Here is a 6,222-nt window from a genome sequence, read left to right as displayed (position 1 = left end):
GGGTTTGTTTTTTTTTTTTATTAAGAAAGGTTGTTATAGAATCATAGAAAATTAAGGTAGGACGGGACCTCAGGAGGTCATCTAGTCCAACCCTCTGCTCAAAGCAGTACCACCTCCACTAGATCATCCCAGCCAGGGCTTTGTCTAGGTGGGTCTTAAAAACCTCCAAGGATGGAGCTTCCACCACCTTTCTGGGGAACATGTTCCACTGTTTGACTATGCTCCTAATGAGAAAATTCTTCCTAATATCTAACTTAAACTTCCTTGCTACAACTTATGGTTTCATAGTTTCATAGTAGCTAGGGTCAGGAGGGACCTGAACAGATCATCTAGCCTGACCCCCTGCCACAGGCAGAAATGAATGCTGGGTTCACAAGACCCCAGACAGGTGATCGTCCAACCTCCTCTTGAATTTGCCCAAGGTAGGGACGAGGACCACTTCCCTGGGAAGTTGAGACCGTTGCTTCTTGTTCTGTCATCTGCCACCACTGAGGACACTCTAGTTCCATCCTTTTTTGATCCCCCCTTCAGGTAGTTGAAGGCTACTATTAAATTCCCTCTCCATCGCCTCTTCTCTGGACTAAATATGCCCAGTTCCCTCAGTCTTTCTTCACAAGCCATGTGCCCCAGCTCCCTCACCATTTTTGTCATCCTCTGCTGAACTCTCTCCAACTTGTCCACATCCTTTCTGTAATGGGGGGCCCAAAACTGGACACAGTGCTCCAAATGTGGCCTCACCAGTGCTGAATAGAGGGGGATAATCACTTCCCTTGACCTGATGGCAACACACCTACCAATGCAGACCAGTGTGCCATTAGCCTTCTTCGCAACAAGGGCACACTATTAGCTCCTATTCAGCTTATTGTCCACTGTAACCTCCAGGTCCTTTTCTATTTCTATTGGCTATGTAATAGCAATGTGATCTGGTTCTAGACCTGTGTGTGTGTATATCAATATATGTGTGTGTATACGCAGAATTTTATATAGATTCTGTGTATACTTGCCAAAGAATTCAGAAAATGTTGGCTGACAAAAGCACTCCTTCACTGCTCTAACCATGTCCACACAAGGGTTTGTGCCTGCATTGAAACGCTGTTAAAAAACCCAAAGGCCTCCCTAACCAATATTGCTCTAATAGCGACCATTTTAAGTGTGTGCCTGCCCCATGGCTGACCATTGTGCTCATGGGAATTTTTACAAAGTAGACATCTGCTCACTGAGAATGGGGCTGTTACCACCAACTCGCTTCACACAAGCCACCCAATTTATGTACCATTCATATAATCTTTGTTCATGATTAAAAAAACCCGCCATTGCTTCAGCTTTTGGGTTTATCAGACTTATCACCTGCCATGGGGGGATTTACTCAATTTTTCCATCTTTTTCTAAGCAAGTTATGCACTGTCTATTTATGTAGCAGGACCAGCCAAGAGTGTGCTACTAAGAATTGCTGACTGGCAAAAAGGACTGTCGGGTGAGTTAATTGCAGTAAACAGACTGTTTCCTAAGGCACTCTTTGGTTATATTTTCTTGCTGCTAGGGAGCTCTCAATAGCATCTTTGTGCCTTTCTTTTTTATCTCCTTGTACAGCTGATTGACATGTGACCTGTGAGGCGGCAAGGTTTGAAGAATCATATTGGAACTTAAAAATAAAATGAATATTTTCTACCAAACACATTCAAATACAAATACTGCCATTTAATCACATTGCCAAACTGTATTTATATGGAACATTTAATCAGTAGATGATGTAGAGGGAGCATTTGTGTTTTGGGGATTAGCTGGGCTTCCTTCTATTTTTGATAGTGTGTCCTACTCCTTGGTTACGTAAAAGTAACATTGAATAGTTTTATATAGCGTGGGGAAGTCTTTCATGGCACTCGGAACTAAACAGTTTCTGTATTATGTCACCTCTTTAAAACCCATTGTCCCCAAACAAGGTAAGACAAGTCAAAATGAAATAACAGGTTCCCATTATGTTTTCTGAAGAAGGATCAAACAGTTGCAGTTCTGCAGACTAAAATATAACTTACATAAGTTATATTTTTGGTCTGCAGAACTGCAACTGTTTGATCCTCCTCAGAAAAACATAAGGGAAATCTGTTATTTCATTTTGACTTGCTTTCCCTTGTTTGGGGAGAATGAATTACCCATAAGGTTTCCCAGTCATCAGGTCACCCAATGTTGCATTGCTTTCAGAGGAACATGTATTGCTTTCAGAGGAACTGTTGCCATGCTGAAAGTTAAGTGCATGCCAAAGTGTTCAGCGCTGCAGCATCAAACTTAATAGGAGTTCAGGGATGAAGGGCTCGGGCCTTTATGCTGGGTTTGCCATTGAATTGCTTAAATGATTTTAGGAAAGCAGCTTAGGGCTAGAGCTAAAAAAGGTCTAAGGCATCACAGTGCTGAGCTAACATCTAGAAACCTGTTGTGTAGTGGAGTCCACCAACCCAAATTTGGCTTTGTTGTGTGTGCAGAGAATTAAAGGCTTTAAAACAGGATCCACAAAAGCAAGAGCATGGAGCAGCACCTTACTCTGTACTACAGCAAAGCACCTTTGTCCAACTGGCTATCAATCCTGAACCCTTTCCTGGAGTAAGAGGTGTGCAAAAGCCACTCCTTTCCTAAAATACACGGTGGTTTGTGGAGTGCTGACTGCTCTCAATCCTTTTCTCTAATAGTTCAGTGGTCAGAATATTCAGGACCATGTTCAAATCCCTTAACTGCTTGAGAGGATTTGAACCTGCCCCTTCCACTTCCCTGGTAAATACTGTCACTGCTTTTTTGGGTTACATTCAATCTCTCTTGCTAAAGCTGTTTCACTTGGCCTGGAATACTTCCAGTATTTATTAGACCATGGAGAGAGTTGAGCGTATGTGTGTGAAACTTCTGTAGGTTCATGATTAATGCCCTCCCCTGGGGGAGGGAGGAGATCTGAGTTCTTGTCTCTGCTCCAGTCAATGTTTCAAACCCTAACACGTAAGTTATGAAGTTCCACAACCTTTCTCTGACCAAAAGCAGAATATCCAGGAACTCAGCAGTTATACTGTTAATTCAGGAGGTGGTAGAAGTCAACTTGCCCTCTGGCACAGAAGGAAACTGAACTTGGGCAAGCGCTTCAACCACTCAGATCCCAGGTAAATTAGACAAACCAGTGAACCGTGACCAGCAGCATCAGCACCTCATGCTGTGGTCTGTAAAGGGCACAGTCCAGGCAGTATGCTTTGAGAATGCCCACTAGATCAGACACTGCAGGCCAAATGGGCAGAAGAACAGCTGGTCTTTGGATCTGAGTGGGTTATACATGCAAGGTTTAGTGCCTAAATCCTCTTCTGCAGAGCTTTCCCTTAACTTCATCTCTGTCTCATCTGTAACATGAGGATCGTTGTATTATTAGAGGCAGTTGAAATTAAGAATTTGTTCCCCTGGAAATTCTGATTCAGAATGAAAAAATAAAATTTCCCACAACATGAAATTTCCCAAATCAGTGCATTTCAGAAATATCAAAGTAACTTGATGACACGCTTCATTTCATTTAGCATTGAAGTGAAAGCATTTTGACTTGGTTAAAATGAAGCAGTTCTACATTGCTTTCTGTTGAACATTATGACAAAATTGATCCTTTGCTGTGAAACGTTTGGTTTTGTTGAATCAGTATTGTCAGATGGAAGTCTGCTTTGCTGGAAAATTTTTGACGAACTGTAATATTAACTTCTTCAGAGTGGTGTTATCTGATTTAGTTAGTGAGAGTTTGTAAGGTGCCTTTCTGATCCTTGGTTGCATGGTCTAACAGAAATTAAACTCTTTTTTTTTTTAGATCATAAAGTATAACTCTACTGCAAATATCTAGAGAGCTGTTTTTCAACCTTCTGCTGGTACACATAATGATGTGTGACATCAAGATGCGGCAGGCTAGCAGCTTAGATGGCACGTCTCTTGAGTTATCCCTTGTGGCATCTACAAGGTGCACTATGAGTGCATCTGTCTGGGATCAAAGAATGGTGGTTAACACATAGGCAAGCCTTAACCATTTAGCATGTGGATGATACGAAGCGGTAACCAAGCTCTTACCAACTATTGCACATGAGCTCCCAAAGAGCTGCTTTATAAGTAGGAAGTAAAATAGATTGAAACAGAAGAGGGAGCTCTCACTGCACCATTTGAGAAGGGGAGTTTGGGGGACTGCTGTGTTAGAGGTAGAGAATGGTAAGCTTCACTCTGCTTTTACTAATGGAGGGGAACTCTTGCTACTCCTTTCCCTTTACTACTAAAAGTTGCTAATAATCTGAATTTGACCTGATATCTTAGAGGGTAAAAGATACTCTATCTAACTACCAAACTTGAGAGGCATGCAGTTGTCTCCTAAGGCAGATTTAAGACAAATCCTGACTCTCAGTCATCAGCTTTAGGTTTAAGTTATTCTGCTGATAGTCGACAGTTTGAAGATTTTGCTTCCTTTCTTTCCCCACACCCACTCCACCCCGTTTTTCCTTCAGTCACATAAATCCCAGCTAAATCTTCTGAAAAGAGCTTACGAAATGGTAGATTCTAAATAGCATAGAGTCCAGAAAAACGGAAACTAAGGTAGGTGTTCACATCCCAAGCCCTTCCCCTGTCGCACAATAGACAGTTATGTACACCCTGAGGTTAATCTGCGTCATCGAAGGAAGATTCCAACTTCACTCCATCTCAAAAGCAAATTCCCTCCTCCTGGATACCAGTTCTGCCAAAAAAGTCCATCGGCGGTATCAGGCATTTTCTGCTATATTCAACCCTACTTTTTTTTTTTTAACATAATTCTCCTTGACTCCAGTGGGTTTTGTTATCAGGCAAGGAATCAATTGGTCTTGTATAGCATGTCTCTTCCAGCCCTAAACTTCTGTGAATCTTGGCTGCCCTAATATTTACACCCATTTTGCACTTCCAGAGTAAGGAGTATTCAATATAACTGAGAATCGGGGATCTCCTCTGTGCAGAATTCCTGTTGACTTCAACGGGTTTTGGAGCAGGCATTTCCTATTCCTTCATTTTCTGCTCCAAACTCCTATCCATTTCAAATGAGACTACAGTATGGTCACAATGCCTACTGATCACCACCATGTGGTAATGCTGAGATTGGCAACTGCCTGTGACCACTGCAAATGTGATGAATATTAATTTACGCAAATATACCGGTCTCTGATATTACCCTATTTTATAACCCTTCTTCCCATTCTAGAATTATTTCCTTGCTATACACCATCTGAATTTGAGATTGGGCTTTTGGAAACCGTTGTTTGGATGTTTGCTTCTGGATGGTGCTTAGAACAAAGTGACTCTGAACTTTAATTTGTCTCCCTAGACACTAGCACTATAAAAAATACCACCTCATTGGCCAAGATAATAAATTGAAAAGGATCAGGGTCAGTGAATACGCAGGGATGATTTCTTCTCAGGCCCACTGATTTATATTTAAAATATATATAAACTGTGTGAATGTAGTTACTGAATCTGTCATTTATGGGCCAGGATTCTCTGAAAGGACTAGCAGCTTTGGGCACCTTGGGTGATTTGGCTAATCAAACTTGGAACACCTTAAAAGAAAATAATTTCCAGGGTGCAGATGCACAGCACTGAATATTGGGCTGGTTCAAAGTGTCTCTGAGTACTTTATGCCTCTGTAGTATCAGTCTCCATTCACATAGTCATGCAGTTTTAAGACCAGAAGTGACCGTTAGATCTGGTCTAAACTCCTGTATAAAACAGACCATAGAATTACATCCAGTAACATACTTTTGAGTCCCATAACTTGTCCCATTGGCTTAAAATATGTATTCCAGAAAGGCCGCCAGTTTTGAAGCCTTCAAGAAAGGCAGATTCTATTGCTTCTCTTGGTAATTTGTTCCAATGGTTAATTACCATCAGTGTTAAAATTTGTGCCTTATGTCTGGCTTGAATTTCCAGTCACTGATTCGTGATATGCCTTTCTGAGATAGATTAAAGAGTTCTTTAGTACCTGGTATTTTTCTCTCTATGAAGGTATGACATAATCAAGTCACCTTTTGCTCTCCTTTTTATTAAATTAAGTAGATGAAGCTTCTTACATCTCTCACTATGAGAAGTACTTCTAAGGTCTCAAATGGTATTTATTCTTCTTCTTAGAAATGCCGCTATTTTCTGACACCAGGAGGAGGAATAAAGTTATCTAGTGGCAGTGCACAGTCTAGTAAAATTGGATGGGGG

This window comes from Alligator mississippiensis, chromosome 7 (assembly GCF_030867095.1).
Source record: "Alligator mississippiensis isolate rAllMis1 chromosome 7, rAllMis1, whole genome shotgun sequence".
NCBI lineage: Eukaryota > Metazoa > Chordata > Crocodylia > Alligatoridae > Alligator > Alligator mississippiensis.
This window is presented reverse-complemented; position numbering follows the sequence as displayed.